Source organism: Sciurus vulgaris (genome assembly GCF_902686455.1).
Source record: "Sciurus vulgaris genome assembly, chromosome: 8".
In the NCBI taxonomy this organism is placed as follows: domain Eukaryota; kingdom Metazoa; phylum Chordata; class Mammalia; order Rodentia; family Sciuridae; genus Sciurus; species Sciurus vulgaris.
This window is the reverse complement of record NC_136468.1, coordinates 9,335,959-9,363,946: the sequence shown is the minus strand read 5'-3', so window position 1 is coordinate 9,363,946 and position 27,988 is coordinate 9,335,959. Positions and strand designations below refer to the sequence as shown.

General features: G+C 39.2%; 1 protein-coding gene and 1 long non-coding RNA gene across 3 annotated transcripts in view; one reads left to right on the top strand and one right to left on the bottom strand.

The window, feature by feature from the left end:
• Positions 1-27,988, top strand: part of CNTNAP2 (contactin associated protein 2) — a 2,020,421-nt gene that overhangs the window by 918,527 nt on the left and 1,073,906 nt on the right. The window lies entirely within an intron of this gene.
• On the bottom strand, positions 165-27,775 carry LOC306667905. Its single transcript, XR_013765672.1, has 4 exons — positions 27,649-27,775; positions 10,072-10,507; positions 6,271-6,384; positions 165-279 (listed from the first exon to the last, which is right to left on the bottom strand). It is a non-coding gene; the product is annotated as an uncharacterized lncRNA (long non-coding RNA).

Below are 27,988 nucleotides of genomic sequence, written 5' to 3'. Positions count from 1 at the left end.
TTAAAACAGAACCATGCACATAGCTTGTGTGCACAGCTGTATGTATACCTTTAGTAACATCAGCTGACAGTTTTCGAAAATGGTTGATTAATCACTTTGAGAAATACTTTACAAAACTAAAAAAAAAAAAAAAAAAAAAAACTTTAAATTACTCCATGACTTCTTTCTAAATCTTTGCTCACAGATATCTAAAAGGTAATTTGTGTCTCCAAACTGTGTTCAGTCCATTGTGAGATGTGTCAACTATCATACACAGCTATGCAGAACTCTTCCAATGACCTAGAAATAAGAACATTTTCATTATGATCAGTCAGTTTCCAAAAACAAAAAGAGGAGATACTCTTCCTAACCATCATGGTATAAAACAAAGGAATCAGTACTTATGCGATTTACTGTTTTTCATTTAAGTGGTCTGGAATAAGTTCTTGGGAAGCTTGTATGCCAATATCAAAATTTGCTTACTTGAACTAATAAAACAAGAATATCTTCAAAGTTGCATTTAATCTTGTGCTACTAGAACCATGTTGCAAGATGAGAGTTTCTCTGGACACAGGGTGTATTGCAATATTCTGACTATGAGAATGTCAGAGTAGGAATTTTTTTTTTCAATTGTCCTTTAGGTCATTATCACACATCATCTGCATATAATTTCCATAGCAGTGAGCAGGAAATGTGACATTAGCATCACACTTGTATTGGCTTGAGGGCTGGCGATACCAATATGTATGCTAGTCATGACAATTCCTAAAGAAAAAAATTAATTATAATCATTTCACATAAATCACCATAAGCAATGAGGTACCCATCATATTGTCAGTTGGTCTGCAGCTTCAGTTGGCTGACAAACTGGAGAGCTTAGGAAGCCTTAAACTTTGTCGCTGTTAGCCAGATTAAACTCACCGTCACATGGTACTCACATGAAGTGCTTTGTGAAGGGGATAGGAAAAAGGTTAACTGAACCCATCTCAGAAGACAGAAAAATGATTGTGATGAGACGCTTGGGCTGAAGATCCTCAGTTTCCTGGTATAAGCCCATTCTAGTGTTGAAAGGACTAAATTCAAATGATAAGAGAAAGAAGCAGGACTCCCACGTGGAGGATTTAAGACACACATCTCAGATGCGAAAGAGAACCGGATGTACCATGACACTCTGAACATTCTACACTAGAAAGCCAGAGTGGAAGAGGCCCAGGGAGTGGCCAGGTCCCAGGGATTCATCTACTAGTGTCTTTCATCCCTTGGAGTTTATGAACAGGAAACCAAGGTCTGCAGAAGGTGTCTAGCCCAAGACGACACTGTAGTAAGTGACCAACCCCTAATGGAGTGCATTTCCATTACTGACACATTAATTTCAACTCAGGGAATAAACTAAAGACTGATTTCCATAAAATTTGCATAAAAATTAAAGTTAAATACCACCTTTACTAGAAAATCAAGACCAAATCCTGAAGTCAAAGTAAACAGCCTGTGGAGAGGCCGGGCTTGTGGATTTGACAGGCATAGCTCATGAACCTGGTGACCTCTGCTTGGAGGGCATGGGAGGGGAGCGCAGGGGCCATGTTCCCGGGAGCCAGGGTTGTATTGCAAAGAGTCAGTCGTGTCCTAGGTCTCCAGAAGTCCTGCTGTTGATCTGACAACCTGGAGGTTTTGTCTGGTCTGCTCTACAGAAGATGTATATAGATAAGAGTGAAAAATACTGTTTCTGGAGGCGAAAGAACAATCCAGTTAACTCTAGGTGTTCTATCTCTTTATTTCATTTTGTATTTTTGCCTTTAGACTTCTGGGTAGCCCCCCAAAACCTCCTTGTCTCTAAACCCTTTTAGGAAAATTTTCTAAACCATACGAATTTCTTCATCTACACACGGCTATGGGTTATTTATTTATTTATTTTTTTACAAATCGTGAACACAATAACAAGACGTAGGCAATCCAAAACAAAGCTGAGTTTGACCTCACAAGATAATATTCTGTCCTGTTGGAAGATTAGGTTGAAATGAAGGAGTGCCACAGCTGGGGAGGGGGGTATTTTGTTGGAGTTATAAAAAATGATTATAATATACCAATACTTCATAAGTATATATAATCAATATATATTGATATATTATGAATCAATAATTTATAAGTGACCCACAGTTTCTAAGAGGTCATTCAAGTAAATAAATATTTAATTTGAAGAAAATTGAAGTAAATAGTACTTGATCTCAACTACCTTCTCAACAATGGCCAAAGCACAAAAAGTCAGCCTCATTCTCCCCAGTTACCGATTTCCCAAATGCCCTGAAACATTCTGCTCTTTATCTTCTGATAAAACCCCAGCTCAGCTTCCTTCTCTCACAGGTCTGTTTCAGTCTCCCAGGAAGAGAGGGTACTGACTCTTTTTTGCAAGATCACTCCCTCTCTTTGTGTCTTTTATCCCTGAAATCATTGAAATCTTGCTCAACAATTATATCCTCTTTCTCCCAAAAGTTCCACTCCCTTTGTCTTAGTTCATTTTTGTTGCTATAACAAAATACCTGAGGCTGGGTACTTTGTAAAGAAGAGTTCTATTTGGCTCACATTTTCGAAGGCTTAAAGTTCAGGACTGGGGAGCCCCATTTTTTCAGCCTTTTATGAGGGCTCTCCTTGGCTGCATCACAACATGGCGGGTGGCATGGGGGAAGACTGGGCAAGAGGGGTATTACATGGTGAGATAAGGGGCCAAAGAATCCAGGCTTGCTTTTTTATAGCAATTCACTCGCAGGAGAACTATGCCAGTCTGCTGAGGATAGCATTCATGACTTCTGAGGTCAAGCTCTCCATGACCAGGGTGCCCTGTGGCTCAGAAGCAATTCTTCTTCATCACCACTGTGTTAGGGACCAAGTCTCCACCACATGGACCCTACGGGGACCGCCATGTCCTGCACTAGCATCCCTCTGCCTGGCTTTTGATTCAGTGGTGCTCAGTATTTTCCCCTCAACAGTGGCATGAGTATCACCTGGGAACTTATTAGAAACACAGTCTCTGACTCCTCTCGACCTGCATCAGAAACTCCAGGATGGAGCCAGGAGTCTGTGTCAACCAGCCCTCCTGAACCTAACGCTCTCCTAATGCCATCTTTTGAAAAGGTGACACCCAGGGCCCGGGACTTCTTTTCCCTTCTTTGCTCTTCCCTGGAGTATACAGTGCCTCTGAGTATTTGTCCTCCTTCCCTTCTCCAATCACATTTATTTTTCAACTCACTGGTTATAATCAGTACCATTTTACATTTTGAGCAATTACACATTTGGCTTGATCTTAGTGCTGCAGATAATTACCAGGCTATCTGAAGTTGGGCATGTGGTTGTGATTTATGGGTTGCTGGATTCTTCCCTCTAGCTCTGTTTGGCTGTAGTGGATTCAACCTACTGGTCAGACTTGGGACTCGTCCAGGGAAGGATTATTTAGTAAATGCGGTTGTAGGTTCTCCATCCGTCAGTCTTTCATCAGACATCTTAGAACAGTACTGACGGGTGGCAGCAGTTAGACCATCCAGGTAGAGCTCTTGGCCCCTTTAAAATGGGGCCATGCTAATAAACAGCATAATCATTATTCTGATTTCTCACACCATTCAGGGTTATTCATGTGCTTTTATTTTTTCTTCTCTAAAATCTTACAAAAATATAATGAATTATGGTCAATGCCCATTTTTAGATGAGAAACTGAAAGTTCGTCAGTAGGCGGGGCTTGCAGCCACAGGCTGTCTGAGCCTGTGGGGCAGATTGCTAGTGCTACCTGCTGGGGACAGTTGTTCTGCGTCTTCATCTATCCATGCACTTTTAGTTTATTCAAAAATATTTGTTAAGACCCTGAGTTCTGGGATCCACAGGTGTAGAGTCTGGGAACACAGAGAAGATGGTGTCTCCAAGGACTAACATTCTAGTAGGGTGTCAAAAAATGAGACCATTTCTTTTTTCTTATTTTTTTATTTGTTCTAATTTGTCATACATGACAGTAGAATGCACTGTGATACATCATATATAGATGGAGGATAATTTCTCATTCTGCTTGTACCTGATATAGAAGCCCACCAGTCGTATAGTTACGTCTGCACACAGGGTAATAAAGTCTGATTCATTCTACTATCCTTCCTACCCCCAACATGAACCCATCTTTATCCATTTTTAAAAGGTCCATAATTGGAAATCCCCAGAGCACTGAGATAGCATGAGTTACACTGGACACTGCTCCTGTGTTGGGTCTCTCCTACACACCTTTCCTAGGGGTACCGCCATTGAAGCGTGATAGAGAACCAAGAGTCATCTAGGAGGTGGGCCGAATGAGGGATGTGGGAAAGCACATACCAGGCAAAAAGAAGAGCTGTGCCCGGGGGCAGGAGGATGAAGAAGTTGGCAGAAGCGAGCCCCCACGCCCTGCTACGGAACTGGAGTCTGTCCAGTAGGTGGGCATAGCGGGAGGAGACTGGGAATGATTTTAAGAAAAAGAATGAGATTTCAAAAGATCACCATCTACGTGTAGAGAATGGAGTTGAGAAGCAGAAGGAATGAATACTGAGAACCACACAGTATTCTGTAGTTTTAAAAAGAGAGCACTGTCTGGATTCTAAATGCCATGAACTGAATTGTGTGCCTCCCTCCCCAAATTCACGAGGACAGATGGTAGAATGTGTCAACCCCAGTACTGCAGAATGTGACTGCCTTTTTAATATTTTTTTTTAAATTTTATTTGTTCTAATTAGTTGTACCTTTTGGAAGTTAGAGATTTTGAAGAGGTGATTCAAGTTAAAATGAGGTCCTATGAGGGCCCTAATCCAGTCCAACTAAAGTCCTTATGAAAAGAGAATACGATCCTATTGCTTCCACCTTTCCTGTTCATTTTCTCCAACTTTTGCACATGAAAGAAAACATTCAACCTTTGATTTTTTTCAGTCTGGCTTATTTCACTCAGTGTGATGTTCTACAGTTCTATCCATTTACCAGCAAATGCTATATGCCATACTTTCATTCTTTTTATGGCTGAGTAATACTCCAGTGTGTATATAGACCACATTTTCTTTATTCATTCATCTGTTGATGAGCACCTGGTTTCAAAATTTGGCTATTGTGAATCGTGGTGCGATATATTTCATATGCCTATATCACTATAGTATGAAGTTTTTATGAAAATAGGAGGGTGATCTGTGGAGTAAAGGAAGGGAATTAAGGGGGAAGGAGGAGGGACTGGGAAAAGTGAGAAACTGTGGAATGAAATTGACCAAATTATGCCATATACATATATGAATATTCCATAGTAAATTCCACCTTTATGTATGTCTATAAAGCACCAAGTTTAAAAATCTATAAATAAATAGAACGAAGACCAGAATAGAGGTGGGGGAGGGGAGGGGGAGAGGAAGCACTGGGAACTGAAATGGAGCAAATTATATTCCATGCATGTGTGAGTGTGTCGAAACAAATCCAAGTGTTGTGTGTAACTATAACACACTAATAAACACATTTTTAAAATGAGATTAGGAAGCAGACCCACACAGAGGGAAGACCTTGTGAGGACACAGGAAGACAGCCAGAGAGAACTGAGGAAAACCAACACCGGAATCCTGGATCTCAGACTTCTCAAGAACTAGGAGAAAATAAACCCTCAGTTCAGCCACCCCGGTGTGGGACTTTGGAGAGGGCAGCCCAGCAAACCAACATACTGAGGATGATAAGTCTCTCCTATTTTAAACGATGGCTACCAATTCCAATTCCAATTCCAATGGCTATTTTATGTGCTGGGGAACTTTTTTTATAGATGGTACTGGCTTGTGTAGCCACTGTGTAATGAATTTCTGGATGTGAGATGTCAGAAATGGTAGTTCCAAGAATTTTTTTTTTTTTTTTTTTTTTTTTTTTTTTTTGGTGCTATAGTAAGACTAATATAAAAGCAAAACAAAACAAAAAAACAAAGACATCTCACTTTTGCCCAGACTTGCCTGGAGGGAGAATTAGTATGATCTAAAGCATCGGAAGCCCAAGGAGGAAGGAATCTTGTGTTAAACTCAACATAATCTTCAGTTTAAATCTCTTGTTGAATGGAGCACAAATATGCACCCTACCTGAGCGCAGAAGAATCCCACGCCTCTTAAGCACTCCTGACAGCCTTTCATGCCCACTTGAGAACCAGTCATCTGGAAATGGCCGTCCCTACAGCTACCAGCAAATGCAACTTCCTCTGTCACTTTCCTGAAGTATCACAATTTACGAAAGGGAACAAGCCTGAAAGAGCAAATACTGAATGACCCAAAGAATACCCACTTGAAAGCAGGCTGGAAAATGCCCGGATGAGGCTCCAGGGTCTGCAGAGCAGAATGCACCAGGCTGACCCGTCCTGTGGTTGCAGGTGACTCCTCAGGAATGTCCTTACTGCTTCTGGGAAAGAGAAATGGGAGCGAAATCAGATGAATTATTAATCCTAACGACAGAGAGAGTTCCTCTCTCTGGAGAGAAAGAGGGAAGAAATGGCCAAAGAAGTCTACAGTTTACCCTCATCTCTTCTGCTACTGGCAAACCAAAGGAAAGGTGTCCTCAGAAGGTTCACAATATCCAACAACTATAGGGGGTAGAAAATTTTGATGTTTTTGTGTTCAAGTTTTGATCACCTGTTTCAACAAGCATCATGTTTAAGGCAATTAAAACTTTCCAATACTGCCATACTTATTTCTAAACTAGCTTTATTAAAATATTTCTCTTAAGTTGAAGTAATTCACTATTTTTTTCAGTTACTTTTGATTTTCTTTAAAATTGCCAAAAAAAGATTGAGCTCTAAATGTTAAAATTTTACGGAGTAATTTTTTATGTTAGATGACTCAGCAAAAGCTATGTCAGAAACTAAGTGTTGTATGCCTAAATATTTTAAAACTATTTTTAAAAAATACTTCTTTAAAAATTTATAATGACTTCTTAAAACCTATCAAAACTTCAGTGTTTTAAAAGCTATTTAGAAATGCATTTTATAATTAACCTTACTATTAAATCACCCATCTATTTTAACCCTACTCATAAAATAGATAATAGTGTTTTTACACCAAGGAAATGCTGTTAGTAAAGGTTGGCTAACCAAAATAACAGCATAATAAAATTATAGAACCTTTTATTAAACTAATTTTTATCAACAATTTTGGTGACAAAAGATAAATTGCAATTTGTGGATTTTGCCATTTCTGCTACTGTGAACTGAGTCAGATTCTATCCAGCTCTGTATACTTTATACATTTATCCACACAATTGTAGATAAATTTGTGATATGTATAATTAGTTAAGAGCCTAGAATCATCCTGAGTCATGAAGAATAGAGTCCTAAAAGTTTGTTCCAATGACTTCAATTCAAAAAGAAACCACCATAACACTTTTCTAAGATGTATAGGTTTAAATGAAGAAACAAACAGGTTATTCTGGATAACCATCATGAGCCAGAATTTAACCAGAGAGATCAATAGCCTGGAATATTGTATTCTGGCTAACTAATCAAGGTTTAGCATCATGCCATAAGACAAGGGCAAGCACAGCTTTTCCTCATAGTGTAAGGACTATTAATCTCTATAATTAAGAGTATTAAAATTCCACAGCACAAAGTCCCATGAAAATAAATTCAAGTCAAGAGTAGACATTAAGAAATGCAAAACTTTCATTTTGAGGCAATACACTATGAAGGCTAATAGTATACTATGTTTCCAACTCATTTAGTAATTATTCTAACACATAACCATATCCTGCTGACTTCTAAATGGATTATTTTTATATTACGTACATTTTCCTCAATTAAGGTCTTTCCTAAGTTTGATTGAATTGATTTTTTTTTTTCAAGATGGAGAGCATGTGTGTTTGTGTGTTTGATTGCTAGCTAAATGTGTTCCTCAGAGCCTGTGGACGTATATTAAGATTCTTTAGAGAAATGAAGTTTGTCACAATTACTTGGGCACGCTTCACTGAGGGAAGCAAAGGATTAGAAAGAAATGTCTGGGAAAGCCTGCATACTCTTGAGAAGTTAGAAAAGTAATTCCAAATGCTCTTGTTTTTTTGTTTGTTCTTTTTTTTTTTTTTTTCAATCTTATGTTTCATCATCTCAAAATATGTGGAATTAGTTACAGATTGCTATCTAATTTTTATTTTACAGTAAGGGATTTGTATGAGAATTAATATAAAGGATGCCAACAGGGATGGTTTATGTGGAGAGTCAGTCATCTTCAACCCTGATTCAAAGGGACAGACATGGTAGGATTGAGACCAGACAGCAGGTCAGGTCCTAGGAAGAATCGGGAAGTGACTGGTTTTTAGAGCCACCAGCCTCTCCCTTTCTTTATCCATCTCAATTCTTCTCTGTCGCAACCAGCAGGCAAACCCTGGGGTCCAGCAAGGGGCGAAGGGAGATTGGAAAATAAAGATTGACAGACACAGATCTTGAAGATTAGCCTGGGATCAGGTGGAGCCTGCTCTCTGATGCAGATGCAGGTCTGAAGAATTACGCCAGCAATCTTTATTTATATATGTCTCATTATCAGGTTAAAGACTATGCAGCCATTATACTCTGTATTCAGGAAAGTTACAGAAACCAGGACATCCTATGGAGCTTTTCCACAGTTGCAACCCATAGTTGCAAAGTGCAATGTTAGGAGCTCTGTGTAGCTCTCAAGAAAGTCCATTGTTAAAAGTTGCTATAAGGCGGCAGGAACCAGAGAAGCAGGGCTGGTGAAACAGTGTGGTTGTCTAGCATATTAATTCCTTTCTTCTCAGGAGCTGTGTGCCTCAGATCAAGGTCAGAACTGATGGGAGCTGTGTGCCTCAGATCAAGGTCAGAACTGATAGGGCTCTTGCACAGAGCCTCCTCGTGCAGGGCATTGCCACAGCAGCTAAGCATCCTGTGCCCTTGCACAGAAACATTCCCAGGAACTGGGCATGCCACAGCCTTGAGGGCATCAGAGACCCGCGATGTCAGTCACTGCTCTCCCATCCTCCATCACCACATTCAACACTTCTCTGTTCTTCCCTACTAACACCCTGAGTACTCTTTTACCATCTGCCTGTCCTCTTCTGTTCCATTCAGTGACCCCTAGTTATTAAGAAGAGAGACTAGAACAATATTTCTAGGAGAGCATCTTAAAACTTGGGTTTAGCAGAGCAGTATCAGGGACTGTGCTGGGCTGAAATTTACAAATTGTGGGTTAGCCCCAGGTTCCATAGACGTTGGCGGAAGACAAGTATTCTGGGTCAGAGACAAAGGATGGTTTATTACAGCAACTGCAGCAGATAGTGTCAGCCTTTGCACATTCCCTGAGCCCCGATTTCCAGTCTATACACACAGAAGGGTACAGTCCAGTAGAGAAGCCCCAGGCTTATTTATTTTAAAAAATTCTTATGCCCAGCCTAGGAAACCCCAATCTTATATAAATGACTACCACCAAACCTGGCCAGCATATGCTCCAGAGGGGACTTTACCTCTGTTACTGTGAATGGCAAACACACCTTTACTCCACCTGGGCAAATGCCATGATTTTTATCTTTCAAGGCTGCACAAAATGCAAACATCCTTGAAAGCAAATCCAAAGTGGTCCTTATGTCCACCCACAGGACAGGCAGAAAAGCCACTGGCTCTTGGAGAATTCTCTCCCAGCAGGATGTGAATCCTTGTGTGTGGGGTTAAAATCAGACATGCTTTTTTAAATGATGAAAGTTCACATTTCTGTGGGGAGGGAATAGAATCTTAGTTGTGAGTTTTTTGGGGGGTGGAATAGAATATAAAACATGAAGCCCCAAAAAGGTGGATGGTTGATATGTACATAACTGAAGTATTCTCAGGTGAAGTTTATAGTGCTTTCATATTTATATATTTTAGAAAAGTGAAGATGGACTTAAAAGGTAGGAAAAACATTGACTGAAATCCTTGTTTCATTCAGGGAAGGCTAAAGCCCCATGAGGTGACATGATTTCAGGCATCAGCCTGGGTGTGGGCCAGGGTGCTGGGAGCCCAAGGCCTTTCCACAGCAGTGATGCTGAGAAAGTGGGGCTCCCTGGGTAGCTAACACATCTCCTGATGAGGAGCACAGTGGTGGATTTGCTCACCTGCCTCGTAGGAGGTACTAGACAGCTTTTTTGGGTTCCTTGAGGGACCTTTAGTTTTTATTACGCACATTCTCTGTGTAGAATAGAAATAAAAATAGCCCCATATCAGATGCCATTTCTGTTTGTTTCGATATTTGGAGGCATAAAAGTCTTACTGTGCAACAGAACGAGGATGATGGTAAGAGAAACTTTATTTTTAACTCTCACGTGCTGATCCTTCCTATCCTGATGGTCAGGCACCGTCTTCGGGGTTCTGCAATCATGCTGACTTAAGGATGTGAATGACAGACACCTCCTTCCGTGCACGTCGAGGCGAGAGGAAGTCTTCCCCAATGCACAGGAATACACCAGGGGAAGCAGACTGCGGTACCTCTAGGAACCCTCAACAGCATGTCACTGGGAATGAATTAGAGGATGAATCAGAATGTCACCAACCCTGATGGGGACAGGATTGGGGAAAGAAGTCAGTGTAGAGCAAACTTGGGTTCTCTCTAGTGTTCAGCAAGATATAAATATGGCATTATTTTTGTCTTACCTGCTTTTCAGTGTTTAGAGAGAGGGAGAAATCCAACACAGGACATCAAAGCAATGCATTAAGAAGGAAGAAATCCAATCAAATATTTTCTTGTTCTAAAACCCAGAAAATAGAGTAACAGAACAGTAAAAAACAACCAACTTGCACAATGAAACAATAACTTACACAATAAAACTTACACAATAAAACAAATGAGTTCTGTATATGGAGTGCTACCGTTTTTGCACTTATAAACTAATTTATAACTATAAATAGTTGAATCATTAAAAGAAGAAAGATGAAAATAAATGGGTATTTTATAATATGGGGTAAGAAAATTCACAAGACAGTGAGCGAGAGAAATAGTAAAAATAAAGGCCAAACTCAATGGATTAAAAGAAAAACAAAATTAGTACTCACAAAAAGGAATCTCAGAAACTATAAAATAGTCCAACATCCAACTATTCTGATTTGGAATAAATAGGTAAAGATAATGTAATCTGAAACAGTAAGAGTAAGAAAGAGACACCATTTAAAGCACAGACAATGAAAATAAATAAGAATACTTGTATTATCCTGAAAAATGAACCTGAAGAGAATGAAATGAATTGCTTTAAGGGATTATGGATTGTCAGACTAAAGATGCATCTGTAAAGAAACTAGGCTATAAGCCTAGATATTTGTGGGGTCTCAGATTGCAGAGCTCAACTGTACATGAAACAAGTGGAATTCATAGAAGGAGCAAGTGAACACAAAATCAATTTTGTAAAAATGTATCTTAAAGTTTTTAAAAAGCTACGAATCAGTGTTTCTCAATTGGGATTTGCTGGCCCTTGGGGTTGGTGACTTACAGCCATCATTTTACAGATGAAGTCATATCTATTGGTCCATTAATTGTAACAAATGCACCACACTACTGTAAAATTTTAATAACTGGGGGCACTGGGTGCACAGTACGTGTAAATCTCCAACTGTTCTAAAGTCAAGGACTCATTTATTAAAGCATGGAAAATGTTAGGACTGAGAAATTCAAAAAGCTTTCACAATTGATAGAAATCATCAAAGTAAGAAAATATCATTGATCTCTCCACTATGAAACAAATGCATGGATAAGTCTCCATGTTTGAACGTAAAGCTTGTCAACAACGTTGCATAGAGACAGGGGTGAAGGGGAGACGGCTTTACCTGCTGTAGCGATCATGAAGCTACCCCATCTATTCTGGCAAGAGACTTCCAGAAGATTACCTATGGCTTTTATTGTGTCAAAGATTTACACATTGTACCCTGTCATTTTTTGCAATGTATCCCGTAAAACAATCATTTGAACAAGCAGAGGTTAGAATAGGTGACTTGACTTATGACTAATTTACTTGGGATTCAACAGGAGGACTAGGAACCCCTCTAGGTTTTCCAAATTGAATGAAACACAGTACAGAGAATGAGGCTTACAAAGTCATTGGAACCTGTGGGGAGGAAAGATAAGAGAAATTTGCTGCTCATTTCAGTAAAGCGGAAACTGGGGGAATTGCAGAGAACAGCTGCTGGGTATCTTCTGCCCGCAGGGAGGCAGCGGGCAGATACCTTTGCAGCCCAGTCCACCACCTGATGATCCCTCATGGGACATGACTGGGACTGAAGTGTGCCACAGATTTCAGATTTTTTCCAACCTCCGGTGTTTTCAACTTTAGAATGTGTTCATATACGTAATGAGCTATTGTGGTGCAGACACACATCAAAACAGGGAATTCTTATGCTTTAGACATACCTCATGCACGTAGTCCAAAGGTAATTTTATACAATATTTTGAATAACTTTGTGTGTGAAGCTAAGTTTCAGGTTGCAGAATTTTCCACTTGTGGAAGATGCCAGTACTTCATAGTGGAGAGCCATGTGCTACATTTTAATGGTCTTACAAGGGGATTGTATGCAGCCAATAAATATATTTCACAATTCATTAGAAATCATGCATCATCACGTTTCAAGGAAATAAGAAAAAATTCATCACATTAGTTAAATGGAAACTGCAGGTTATAAAAAAGTACAGTCCCAATTTATCACTGCATGGTTCTGTACAGGTCCAGCTTTATGGTGGAACTAAAGTTTTTCTAAATACAAACATAGTTCCTAAAATTTTATTTTTAAAACAAGGCTGAAAAAAAAAATGAGGCTCTGTTAAGGTAATATGTGGAAACCCTGGAAAACAATAGCTTTTTAAGATTTTTTGGCTTACTGTAACATCAGGAATTTAAAATAATACATTATCCAGAAATACTATCCTATATTCTAGTTATACTTACTTTTAAAGTAAATACTATAGTTTAAAAGCCAAACAACAAATTTTAAGACTGGGTTTTTGAATAACCAAGGAACTGAATATCCCATTAACTTCATTAAAAAAATCAAATCAAATCAAAAATGTTTTCTTACTATCCATAACAACAGAAGAATAAAGTTGCTTTTAATGAAACAGTTCTTTAAAAGTCTGTCCTTCAAGAAGTACCACCTGTTGCCTGGGCCTTCCTGGGGATGAGTGACACTGGCTATCTGGTAGAACAAACCTTTGCCAGCAGTCCATGATTAAAAGCCAACGACTACACAAAAATTATTTGAGTATATTACTCTCCTCTGCAGAGTGATTAAGTTGTGTCTTTAGTTGATGCCTGATAAAATATTTTATTGGAATGGAGTTCTTTGGCCCAGGGACCTTCTCTGGGGTCCACAGAGGGACAGACATCCTTGGGAGCATCTTCCAGGTCTCTGTCCCTGGGAACATTTCTCAATTATTCTGTGTTCCATTTGTCCTGCTTTGCCTAAACTATCTTTAATTGTCCTTATTTTATTTCAGCTTCCTATTTAGACAGAATTCCATTCTTTATTTTCATAGTAGTTTTTGTTCAAAATAAGATTGAAGAGAAATGTCTGTTTTCTCTGATTTCAACTTCAATAAGAGAGTTTAAAGGTCAAGAAAGAATATTTAAGCAGAGAAGTTTGGGGAAATAGAAAATCTCTATGCAAAGATCAAAAGTCTAGTAGGGAAGGTCATGTAGAAATTACTGAGATTGTTTTACTTGCAGCCCCCTGGGATTGTCAGAAAGGCCTATATTAACAAAGATGGAATAAGGGATTAAACAGTAAAGAGGCTGCTAGGTTTGATGTCCATGTGTTGGAATCCCTGTCCCCAGGGCAACAGGGCTGACAGATGAGGTCTTTAAGGGGTGATCATGTTGCAAACAGATTGAGGTTGTTATTCCAGGAGTGGGTTTGCTGTGAACTTCAGGTTGGCTTCCTCTTGTGTGCCTGCACACCCCTCTCTCTCTCTCTCTCTCTCTCTCTCTCTCTCTCTCTCTCTCTCTCTCTCTCTCTTTTTCTCTCTCTCTCTTTCTCTCTGCTACACTCTTCCCCTCTGTCTTCCACGGGATGACTTAGCAAGAAGGCCCTCACCAGGGGCAGCTCCTGGATCTTGCTGGATCAAGTTTCCAGACTGTCAGAAATAAATCTCCATTTCTTATAAATTATCCCATCTCAGATATTCTGTTATAGCTGCACAAGAATGGATTAGCACAAAGGTCATATGAACTCTGGGCTTGGACTTAAAAACCATAAATCCATCCATCTTGCAATAGACACACACACGTATACACATACACATACACACACATATTTAGAAATGTTCCTAATATATGCAAATATGTGGATAATGAAGGTATAATGAATGTAATTCTACAAATTCTACAACAGAGTATGTAGAGTCCCATTATAAAGATATTATGAGGATTTGAAAAATAATGGGCATATTCATGCTAATAAATAGCTCAAATTAGTCACATTAAGGAAAACAATGAACTATTTAACCTATCAAACTATTATTTAAAAGCTTCTCCTAATGGATTAATCTCATACTACATTGCATAGTACTATCCAAAGAATGGTGATTTAATTACTAAATTAAAAATTTCCCCCTTATGTACAAGTCATATGTATAATCCACTTCTTGAGTGATGTAATAAATTCTATGAAGGGCATTTTTGAAGTAAATACAAGTTATTTGATTTTCCTTGTGTTTAAAGTTCTCACTTTGCATTAAAAACAAATATAATGAATTAAAAAGATTGCATAGTTTAAATATTAACAGTTCTAAAATAGACAAATGGAATGTGAATACTAAAACCTGCAGCTCAGCAAGCTGGATTCTCAACTTCCAGGTGCGTTTTTTAGATGAAGTTATCAGGCTGTTAACTAAACTCCCTAAGACACTTAGAATTTTATAAAATGAATATTAGATTTCTACAGAAAAACAGAATGAAGAGGATTGATACAAATATATACATATAGATAGTATATGTATATATTATATGTACAGTATATGTGTATATACATATAAATATGTACATATGTGTGTATGTATATGATGCATGTACATATGTGTGGGTGTATATACATCCTGTATATGTGTATACACACACACACATGCACACATATACAAATGGAGATTTATTATAGGAGTGGGCTCATCCCACAACTTACTCTCCACAAACTGGAAAACCAGGAAAGCCCCCGATGTGATTCAGTCCAAGTCTGAAGGCCTGAGAGCTGGGGAGCTGCTCTCCACTATATCTGAGGGCAGGAGAAGGTGGATGTCCAGCTCAGACAGAAGCAAATCCATGCTGTATCATTGTGTTCTGCTCAGGTCCATCATGGCCTGGATGACGCCTGCGCACACTGGTGAGGGCTGAGCCTCTTTACTGTCTATTCAAATGCTAATCTCTTCATAGGGGATCCCAGAAATAATGGTTCCGCAGCTTTCCGGTACCCCTAACACAGACACACACACACGCACACACCCCTTCCTGTCTCTCACAGGGATCAGTGATGTTCTCTACAATTGAACATTAATTTTTCCATTCTTTATTTAAGATCACAGTTCCTCAGTACAGATGTTGCTGCTGTTTTTGGGAAGAGGACTTACTGTTTCAACCTCTTGCCAAGCTCTCCATTTCCTTTCTTGGTATGCCTTTTTGAATTCAGAGACAACTCCATCTTACTCACGTTTCAAACTGTCCCATCGCTTCCTAGTATGTGGCAAGCCCAGGGTAGAACATTTGATAGAGATTTATTGACTGGAGTTAATTACTTGGAGTTAAGTAAAACATCTCCAACAATGAGCCCTCAATAATCTTGGCTGTGTTTATTATATCCTGAGGTCTTTCAAATAAAGCCACAATTTAAAAATTCTAAAATGATTACTGAAATAAATATGGTGCCCCCTTGCTCACTATAAAGTACAGCTGTCAATTACAAATTCAATTATCAGTGGCTACTCATGGATTTGGAGAAATCAGAAAATGTACCATTTTGTAATTGATGTCGGTACATGTTTCTGGGTTGCCTTTGTTTGTTGTTTTATATAGTTTTAGTGTGGCTAATTACTTCTTTCTTGCTACTGCAAAAATGTGCAAGGAACAAACATATTACCTAGCGAAGATGGCCTTTGCCTCTGAGATATATATTACCCCACCTCCATAATTTAACTCTTGTTTTTAGTCATGCTTAAAGTGCCCTCTGCAGTTTGACCTACTCCTTCTGGAATGATCCATTTTCCATGCTGTGTTTTACCATGGTGCTCTTTGACATCATCTAAAATGTTTTAAGAACATACTAAATTGACTTTAGTATGTCAATTGACTAAATTTATGTCAAGTTCTAAAAGGAAACAGCATTAGGATATTGTGCTTTGGTTCATATCTGTATCCCTTGTGTTCCAGGATTGGAGACTAAGATTTCTTTTACCCTAAAACTCCTTAAATGGAGGGGAAAAAAAAAAAAAAAAAGATTTAGTTATGTTTTATACAACAGAAGGGGTCTGCATGCATTCTATAAGGGATCTGAATTCTAATAGGTTTTAGTCTCTTAGTGTCTCTGAGTAAGTTAATTGTCAGCACCCCAAAGGCCACATCTGATAAGGTATTATTATCCCTCCTTTTCAATGTTCATGTTAAGATTAGAAATAATAGATATAACACAATTGTCCCAAAAAGCCCTCAATAAACACTGGCTATTGTTGCTGTTGTAATCTGATCAAAGTCTTTATTGACCTGGTGAAAACCTTCTGTTTCTTGCTCTAAGAGATCATTTCCTTCCTCCTAATAAGTCTGCAGTAAAATAAAATGATTTGTTGGGGTGCCTAACAATAGTCACCCACATCAAGACTGGTCTTAAAATTGGAACTTAGCTGTGGCTTCCAACCATGGCTTGGAGGTGAATCATGGACATGCAACCCTGAACTGTACCAAGAGTTCTGTGAGATTCATGAGGAGAGTTGGGAGCCCAGAAAAACAAAAGCAGACTTAAAAAAATCACCAAAGAAACCTTTACTCCTCTCTCTCATGGCCATTTTGAAGTCAGTATCTCTTGGCAGGTATTAATAAGGTCATGGAGAACTTTGAAGACAACTGTATTACAGTCTCCAATCTCCTTTCCTGACCCTAGCACACCACATAGTTTTACAAATTGCTCTAGAAATTTCCCCAAGATTTCCCTCTTCACTTACCACACCAATAACTTAAGACTTGCCCTGCCCTTTCACTAGCCTATCTCTTTTCACTTCATGTGACATTCGTATACTTAACCCAGAATTTATTCAGGGTTAGCTAACCATTTGACAAATATTTATTCAGTGCGTATCTCTATTCCAACTGTGGCATGTGGCATGGAAAACAAAATTCATAAAAATGTCTGCCCTCTGAGCCTTTTACTCTAGCAGGAGGGCACAGACAATAACTGAACAAATAGAAGGGGTTAGCCATGTGACAGAAAGGCAGGGAAGGGGGACAGAAGAGATTGTGAAATAGATGTGAAGGAACAGCTTCACTGAGAGCGTGACACATGAGTAAGGTCACGAGAGGTGTGCGTCAGGTGGACTAGAGGGGGAAAACTTTCCAGGTAGAGGAATCAGGTGTGAAGTCCGGAGGCAGGAGAAGGCCCTGCAGAGTCTGAAGACTGAAGAGACCATCATGGTTGCCAGATGACCAGGGGTGGGGTGAACACAGATGGAACATATCTAGATTTTGCTGCAACTAAAAGTAATCTTGGCTGATGGTGGTGGTGCACTCCTGTAATCCCAGCAGCTGGGGAGCCTGAGGCAGGAGGACGGCAAGTTTGAGGCCAGCCTCAGCAACTTTGTGAGGCCCTAAGCAACTTAGTGAGACCCTGTCTCTACATTAAACAATAAAAACGGGGACCGGAGATGTAGCTCAATGGTAGAGAGCCTCTGGGTTCAACCTCCAGTATCAATAAATAGCAATAATACTACTTACTATTGGTATAAAGGTGGTTATTTAAGGTTTTTTTGAGGGACTGCCTTATAATTATACATAATAGTGGGATTCACATTCATACACGCACGTAACATAATTTGGTCAGTTTCATTCCTCAGTACGTTTCCTTTCCTCCCCTCCTCCCTCCCTCTGATCCTCTTCCTCTACTGTTCTGTTTTGATGAGACTTTTGAATGGAGAAGTGATCTGACTTGTGATTTTGAAAGGTTTGTTCTAAGTCCTGTGTTCGAAATGGTCTGCAGGTAAGTCAGGCAGAGGTAAGCAGACAGCTCAGGGCCATTGCAAACACTGGTTGGATGTCATGGGTGAGGAGGTGGGGGATTGTGAATAAGAAAGGGCAACACATGGGTCACAGGGGCAGAGAAAGACAGGTCTGTGGATGGCACAAAGGTGTGTGGCCAGAGTACTTGGAAGTTCAGAGTTGCCCTGAATCCAGATGGACAAGATGGCCACAGAGCTCTTTTGGCATCAGTTTGAGGAGGGTCATTTAGATGTGTTGCGCTTGAGTTGTCCACTCACCATCCCCAGATGATGGTGAGTGGACCTCATGTTGGACACTGTGAACTGAAGGAATTGCTAGGGAGGTGACCGTGGAACTCAGGGGAAGGTCCAAGGACCGAGTTTTGCCTGCACTCCCATGTGAACCAGTGAGACGAGGAAGAAGCAGAAAGGGGTGGACAGAGTGGCTGAGGGCTGGCATCTGGACACCTCCAGATGAGCTCATTTCCAGAATCGGTGGATGATGGAGTAGGAGAGATGCTGCTGACTGGTCAACAAGGTGAGGACTGAGCATCGGCCACCACAGTCAGCAGCATGAGGTCCCTGGGAACATGGGCAGTGTTCTGGTGTGCCTGTTTGGGGCAGCTTCCATAGTACTGAGTATGATCCTTATATATCGTTAATGAGTTGAGATGCATAGGGGAGCAGTAAAATGGGGTGATACAGGGGGAAGCATGATTAGGATGCTTTTTAAATGGAAGACACACAATTTTGGTAATGGAAGTGGACCAACAGAAAAATAGTTGGTAGTTCAGAAATGAAGGAAGAAACTGCTGGGGAAAAAATCATGGAGCAGGTGGGGATCCAGTGCCCCAAAGCAGGGCCCTCATTAAAAGCAAGGACGGTCGGCCCTGTTAGCAGAGGGGAAGGCTGAGTACCGGCGGGTGGACAGATGCCCAGCCTTAGCTTTCCCAGGAGAATCCACATTTAAATGTAAGGTGCTATTGACTAAATAAACCCGTAATCATGCCCTTTTAGTAAATCCAAATGAAGGATTTTCTCTGAGGACATGGAAGGTTGTTTTTTCCTGAGACACAGAATTCACTAATTAGAGCCTCTTATATTCTACCACGCAAATCAAACCCTTGGAAAAACATTAGTGTGGCTGAATGTGGCCCCTTTAGGAGGCACAAAATTTATTCTTTGCCTCACGCCTGACAGGGCCTCCAGCAACTCCAGTTTGCAAATGAGCTCATTCATTTGTGAACTGGGATCCATAGCCATGCTCAAGAACAAGAAACAGTTCGAATGAAACTCTCTTTAAAATTGCTATTAGAATTAAATTCATTTTAATCAAACTTTTTACTCCACTGTTTTAAAACTCCTTTGGTTTTGAATCAATAAAAGCATTTGAAGACGTGGCAATTGAGCAGATGGGTGGTCCGATTGGAAAAGCTTTGTTATCTCTGTGGGAGTCAGCAGAAACTCTAACCTGACAGGAGGAGAGTGTTTACACAAGTCAAAACAAAACCTCCAGCCTATAACTTACGGAGTGTTTCAGTGGGTATCTTCAAGGATTCCTGCAAACAGTGACAGGCTTTCCAAATGAACTTGGAGGAAAAGGCCATTCATATTTTATCATGTTGGGTTAATGGAATTACAGTTGTGGCGATGTTTTACTTGGGCTGAGCGGAAACTCCTGGGTAGTAATCAATACGTCCACACTCACCATTGCATCTAAAGTATGTTCTTGTCTATGTAGACAAAGGCATCAAATTAAACTTGTGAAGGTAGATTTTTTTAAAATCTTTTCTGCTGATGTGATAAATACAGATTAGAAACCATACTGCAATATGATTAAGTAAATAGAAATGCTATTTGGGTTTGCAAGAAGACCTTGGAATGCTATTCCTTGATTTTATAAACATTTTACATTTCATAACTTAAAAACATCTTCCTAAATATTAAATATAAATCCTGCTAAAAAGATAAACCAAGATTGATAAGAAACTCTATACATCAAACTACATTGTAGGTCTCTATTTAAATCTACAGCTGTTACTATGTTAAAAAGATTAAATGTTTTCTAACAGTGACATGGCAGTAAATAAATGATCTAATTCCTTCATACATTGACCATGTGGCAAATGAAGAGCTTGCATTTGAAGAAATCTGATGGTTTTTAGAACCTTCCTAAGTGAGTTTATTTTGTATCCAAGATAGTAAAAGTTCTAAAGCTTTCATCTTTTTTTTCAAAACTTGAACTTTTGTTTTTAAAACTTATACAACACGCTATTTGATATAAATGATTACCACGATCAGATTAATTAACAGCCATTCCCACTCATTTCCCCACGCACAACAACTGGCACACACTCCTCTATTGTTTCATGTACGACTCTTTTAGATTCTAAAAGATATAAGCAAGATCACGCATTGTCTTTCTGTGCCTGGTCTGTTTCACTTGGCATATGTAATATCCTCAGGGTTCATCCATGTTGGTGCAGAAGACAGGGTTTTCTCCTCCTCTAAGGCTGGATATCATTTCGGTATGTATTGATATCACATTTTCTTTCATCATTGTACATAGACATGAGGGTTGTTTCCATACGTCACCTTTCTGTCCTGCTGCAATGAGGTTGTAGTGTGGATATCTGGTCACCATGCTGATTTTCCTTTCCTTTGAATATACATCCAGAGGTAGGATTGCTGGGCATGTGGCAGTTCTGTTTTTAACTTTCTGGGGAATCTCCACCCTGTTTTCCACACCCACGTGCCAATTTACAATTCCACCAACAGCAAACGAAAGCCCACTTTCTTCACCCCTCACACATCCGCATTATCCCTTGCCTTTTTGATAATTGTCATTCTAGCAGGTATGGATAATGTCTACGGTGGTCTTGATTTGTGCTTCTCTTGATTATGATGCTGTGCATCTTTTGTATATCTTCTTTGGAAAAGTGGTGATTCAAGTCCTTTGCCCATTTTTAAAATCAGGTTATTAGTGTTTAGTTTTATGGGTTTTTTGTTTTTCTTTTTTTAATTTTTCTTTTTTGAAATTGAGTTGTATGAGTTTCTTATGTAAGCTGGATATTAACCCTTTGCCAGGGTTTAATAAATAAATGCTGATAAATATTTTCTCCCATTTCACTGCAATTATTAATAATAAATATATTATTAAGTAAGTGCATTGCATCTTATGAGGTTTTTAGATCAGTTTTCATCTTTGTATTTCCAGGAAGCACAGCTATTTCAGCCTCCCTTTCTTTGTGATTTGAACTACCAGGCAAACCAAACAGACAGAAGATGAGTGTAGTTACTGTGATTCAATCATTATTAAAATTCAGAATGGGAATTTAGTTTATTTCCATATTTATGACAAATAAGACAAGTCGTGCCCTCCCCAGGCCATGGCTGGAGGTTGGCCTCTGGCTGCTCCTAACAAAGAGCACACAGCCTGACGAAGGAGGGCTGTGTACTCCTCCAGGAAGATCACACACTGGCGTGGTGTGTCGGTGTGGGTCTGTGAGCAATGGGAAGTGAGCAGGAAGGAGGGAGCGAAAGAGCCCAGGGAAGCCTTTCGGATGACCTTTCTGGCAGAACAAACCAACCTCCCTGTTCTCCCTGCAAAGCAAACCGCCTATGTCTGCATCCACCCCAACAAGGCTTTACCGACAGGCTACTCCCTACTGTCCTTCGTGAAGCTGGGACACATCTGCCACCTGAACTGTTGGCTCCCAAGAGTCTGCAATATCCGTTCTCTCTTATCCAGAATACGCCAATGTGATGTGGTATTCCAATCACAGTGTAGTGACTTTTACATGAGCTCATACAACACAGCATACACACCAAAGGAACTTATTCTATGAAAAATCACTTCCTGGTGCATAAATATGCCAAAGCATCATTAAGAGTTTTATACCAAACTATTGTGGTGAGACAACTGAAAATTTTTAACAAAACAAAATAAAAATAAAATATATATATATATATATATATATATATATATATATAGCTGGAGGTGTAGCTCAGTGGTAGAGCATGCACTTGGCATTCACTAGGACCTGGATGTGATGCCCAACACACACACACACACACACACACACACACACAAAGAAGTATACATATATGTGTTATCTATAATATATTTGTGAAATACAAATATATGCTTCATATATTACATATGATATATTTTATATATGAAATATGGAGAATGATATATAAACAACATATTAAATATACCTAAAGTACATGTTATATATATTTTATTTTTATACATAATATATATACACAAGAAAATAGAAAAACCCATTGATTGTCTATTCCACCCTAAAACATTTATAATATATATACATGTTGCTTGTAAGAATTTTGCAGATATCCAACTAGGCTATTTCAAAAAGAAAAGAAAAAAGTCATGTAAAAATATTAATGAAAAATATATTTTTAAAATAAATTAATATCTAATATTTTTGCTCAACTGTTTAGGTTATTAATCCTGATCATATTTACTGTTTGCATGATAGTAGTAACTTGGTATATTTATTCATAACTTAGTATCTTTGTTATATGTCCTTATTATTTTTAATGTATAGATTCTACCTGTAATTACTTGTGGTTCCCAGGAGATGCTGTGTATAAAAAGATCTATAGGAAATACTGCAGACCATAGTTGTCTTAGAAATTCAAAATATAAATCAACCTGTTAAAGACTATGAGATGGCCAATATAGGAAACCAACCATAATAACAATCCAATACAAAATATAATTAATGTTTTATCAATTTTATTAAATTAGCAATCTCAAACTTATGGAAAAGCCATAAGAACAGAACAATGAGCTTTTTCTCTGAGTCATTAGAAAGTTAGTGGATGGCCTTCTTACCCACTATCATCCTCCAATACTTATCGTCTGCTTTACACAAACAAGGACCTTCTCCCACCTTTCTTACAATGCGACTGTCAAAACCAGAAATTAACTCACTTCACTACTTCCATCCTCAGATTCCTTTCCAGTTTTACTAGTTGTAGCAGAAATGTCCATGGAAGCAAACTGATGTCCTTTAGGGTCACATGTTGCATTTCATTCCATTGATCCTTAGTTTCATTCAGTCCGAAAGATTTCTCACTCTTTCCTTGACACTCAGTACATTGACATTGTAAAGATGATGGTCATTTACTCTGTAGACTCTCCCCTCATTGGAGTTTGTCCTGTGGTTAGGTCCCTGGCTGGGGTGCCACAGGAGTGATCTTTCTCATCACTTTACATTTGGTGATACACACTGCTGATTATCCCATTACTTTGATCATTGGATGCAGGTGGAGTTATGGCTAATTTCATGTGTCAAGTGGACTAGGACATAGAGTGTCCAGACTTTGTCCAAACATTCCGGGTGTCTGTGAAGTGTTCCTGGACAGGACTGACATTTGAATTAAAGTGAGGAAAGCTGTGGTCCTCTTTGATATGGGTGACTGATCGAGTCAGTCCAAGGCTCAAACCCAGCAAACCACCGACCCTTTCCTGATGAGAGAGAATTCTCCCTGTCTGAGGCCATTCAGGCTCAAATTCTGGCTTCTTTTTTTTTTTTTTCCTGACTTGACACTCAAAACTGAAACTAAACCATGGGTTTCCCTGGGTCTCTAGCTTGCATTTTACCTGGCAGATCATGGGACTTGCCAGCCTCCGTAACCACTTGAGCCTGTTTTACAGTAAATCTCTTTATGTGAATATGTGTGTATCATACATATATACATACATATTATCTACACATACATGCATACATATATACGTCTCCCTATATGCACCCATGCACATCCTATTAGTTCTGTTTCTCTGGAGAACCCTAATAGAGGTATTGAATACCAGACTTCTCCACTGCAAAGGTACATTTTTTTTCCATTGGGAAGTCTTTTCTGGAGGTATTTTTAAACATGAATGTCCTTTTCTAATCAAACTTCCATTTCTTCCTTTACTTAATTTTATTAGCACAGCTCAATGATTTCCAGATTTAATGGGCTATCACTCTTTATTATTTTTGGCACTTCCTGTTGGAGCTCAAGTTGTCCCAGATTTGACTCATGTCTGCAGCCTTTCATCAGAGCATCATCATCATCTTTTGAATACCTTCCTGCCTTCTGGCACAAACAATTGTTTCTAATCATTTTGTGCTTCTCTTTCCCCCAAAAGAATCAGTGTTTTCTCCAAGGAGTTCTAGTTTCTTATTAGGGAGAAAGGTTCTTAGAAGCCAAGATCTGGGCACCAGTGTGCTCATTACTATTGTGGTGTTGCTACTCCAGTTTCTCCCTGGGAAAGGAGCAAGGGAATATATGCATGCATGTCTGTAGGTGGTAAATAGGTAGACAGAAGATACTTGTTTAGATCAGCATTTAGTCCTCTACTTATTTCTATATAGGAAAGTCTGAATTCATACCAGTGCTTCTAGTACCTGTCAAATACCAGGGGTTGCATTCTAGTCTTCTGCATTTCCATAGTTTTATTCCCTTCACCAGTCAAAAGAGTCCTGGTCCCTATTGTTTTCCAGTTTGTAACCAATTTCCATCACTTTGGCTGCCACTCTTCCATGTGTGGATACCCTCTAAAACTCACTCAAGCTATGACACCCTGCTCTAGAGAGCAGCCTGGCTCCATGGACACTCTGCGTCAAGCCATCCCCACCGGCGAAGGCACATCACCATATTGAGACTCTGATGTGCTTTGTGGGCAGCCCATGCCTTGGATCCACATTCCGCTGGTTCTCAGATTCCACAACTAGGCTAATTCTCTCTATAGCTATGTCCATTCTGCTATGCATCATCTGCTGGGATTTTATTTCAACAATTAAATTTTATTTTAAACTTACTCAGTTTTTAAAATTTTTTCCATCAGTCCTTAAACATTTGGTGTACTTAATAGTCTTTATCTGTTAATTCCAGTATCCCTGGACTCTAAACATTTTTTTTTCTTGCTTTTACTGATTCTCACTTATTACGGAATCCCCTTGTCTGTATTTAATCTTAACCAATGAAAATCCTTATTTTCTAAATTTTCAGATATTTATTTTCTCCTGCTAAGAGTTGGGGCACTTTTAACAAATTAGCATATTCTTGTATTAGTTAGTTTCATTGAATTAAAGAAACTTGGAACTTGAGAGCTCTTGAATTACATTATCTCCCACATCCAATTACTCAAGCAATTTTTCCAACCCAACTTCAATCTTCACAACCACTGTCCTAAATCCACCTCTGTTGTCCACCTTCCCTACTGCTAAAGAGAGATCTAACAGTGAACTTGACCCTGGTCGCCATGCCCAAAATTCTTTAAAGGCTTTAAAGTAAAAAAAGTAAAATCTGTACATCTTATCAAAAGCAGAATGATTTGTCCTTCCCTGTCTGATTCTGCAGCCTCACATCATGTGGTTCCCAGGCCTGCCTCTGGAGCTGTATTCTAGCAGTCACTGAATTTTCCTCTTGTGCCACCATATTCCTGCACATGATGAGAGTACCTTCTCTCTAGGTCAAGTGCAGGCTCCACTTGGAAAAGTGTATATTCTACACAATTCCCTTGTAGCTCATTTTACCCGTACTGTAAATGTGTATTTGATGATCTTTTCAGCCAAGTTTCTTAAGGTCAGGAGTCACATCAGCTCACTTGTGCATTTCCTGTTCAAACTGGCAAAGACGAGAATTTCAGTGGACAGTGGCAGAGTTCATCAAGGACTTACAACAAGAAACTACTGCAGGCATTTGTATAAGTAAATACTGGTGGAAATCTGATCATATATACGTCCTTATAAACTGTTACTAAAGCAAAAGCATTATTGAACACATCTTTTAAAAGTATATGATATATGGTTATCCATGTTCATTAAAACAGTCTGCAAAAACACTTCTTGTCAGGTTATAAACACTCACTTTTAAAATCAATGGAAAGTTAATAGAAGGTCTAGAGCTGCAGCCTCCATGGGAGAGGGCTGATGCCAACGTGGTAGTGGACACTAAATTTGGATTGTCAAGAGATGTGGAGAACAAAGTTCCACTTGTGTGTGTGTGCACACACTCATGTGCACACACACACACATGCACGACCTCCTCCTTGGATCTTCCTCAGTTGCCTTAATTCTTTATGAACAGTTGTGTTAATCCTGATGGTGGAGGAAGCAGCTTCAGTAATGGTTTGAATGGAATTGCACCAAAAATTTTCATTTTGTTTTTCTTTTTTCTCAGAATCAACAAATGTTATCAAACTCCTTGGCTTAATGATCCCATTGAGAATACATTTTATCTCTTACTGTCTGTGTCCACTATACCCTGATGGTGTGACTGCACTAGATGCTTGGAATCTTTTTCGACCTACTATTTCTCCATTTGGATTTATTTCTCAATAATTCCGAATAAGTTCAAATTCCCAGACATCTCCATTTATTCCCGCTTTATCCATGTCCAGATACAAATTCAACTCTTAATTTCCCATTAATAAGAACGGCTGTAAAAGTATCATTCTGTGTGCTATGCTGCTGTTCTTTGTAGCAGAGTAGCTTCCCAGCCTTGCTCTTCTTATTTACCGGTTCAATATTCCCTGTTAAGTCTCGCCTCAGGGTGGACCATGGGAGATTTAGTGCAAATATCCTTAAGCTGGTTATAATTCACTGCAGTTTAATATACAAGGGAATGTATAATCCATTCATCATCCAACTCCAAAAGAAGAAGAAGAAAATAAGATAGTGAAAATACAGGTCATTTTGCAGATAGGAAATCTTCTTAAGAGACAGTCAAAGAACCCATCTTTAGACAGATCGAACGTAGAACTCCACACTGATGACAATATCACAAAAACATTTTTGTATGTCTTGAGTTTTCATCTTGAAATTTGGCTACCATATTAGTACACATCATGATTGTAGGTACAATCTTAAAGTCTATACCCAGTAAGTGTCATGGATGTAGACACTGTCTTCGAGAAATTGTTGTGATGAGCAGATATAGCTCAGTTTAGTGACTTTTGCTTGATGTTTAAGGTTTGTAGTGCCACTTCTAGAACTTAACCAAACAGAACAAAGGCAGTTATAAACTCCAGATTTTAAAGCAACCTTATTTTCTACGAACCTAACACCATAGCACACGTGTTTTTCAGACCCTGGCACTCTTTCCAGTCATTGAAAGTGTTTCCTGCAGGAGCACGTAGAGAGTGATTCGGCAGGTGGAAGCTCCAAGTCCTAATGCTTTTCTGTGTCCTCTAGCCAAGTGACTTAGAAAAAGCCACATAAAATCTTTTATGCCTCCACTTTTTAAATGCACAAAATAAGGACAAAATAGTACTTAGTTTATAGAATCATGGAAATGAGAAAATACAGGTGAACAAGTCACAAAGGAAAATCTCCACAAATAAGACCGTTTGTTCACAACTCATCTACATAAAGAAAATAGGTGTCTCTTCCCTCCCACAGCCCAGGAGTTCTCCCTCCAGATTCTGGAGCCACAGTTGGGTTAATTACTTACAGCGATCTGACATTACCTGCTTTGACTCAGCACTGAGCAGGCTCAGCAGGTCCCCTCTCTCTGTGTCTGATGCATTTTCACTGCAGGGGACTCTGTGCAATCACTAAACCTGTAGCATCCAAAAGGTCCTAGCTAATGTTCAGCTTGGATGACAGCAGTCTCACCCTCACCTTGGTTGTCCCAATACCCTTTGTGACTTTCATAATCGTAGAGGCCAATACCGAAGCGTGTGTTTAAAATTCTGCTTGGAAGAATTTTAAACCTCCAGCCTGGTTCATCTCACCTAACGCCTGGACCTTGTGGTATGAAAGGAAGATCCATTGGAGCCACGTTCCTTTTCAGTAAACTTATTGCAG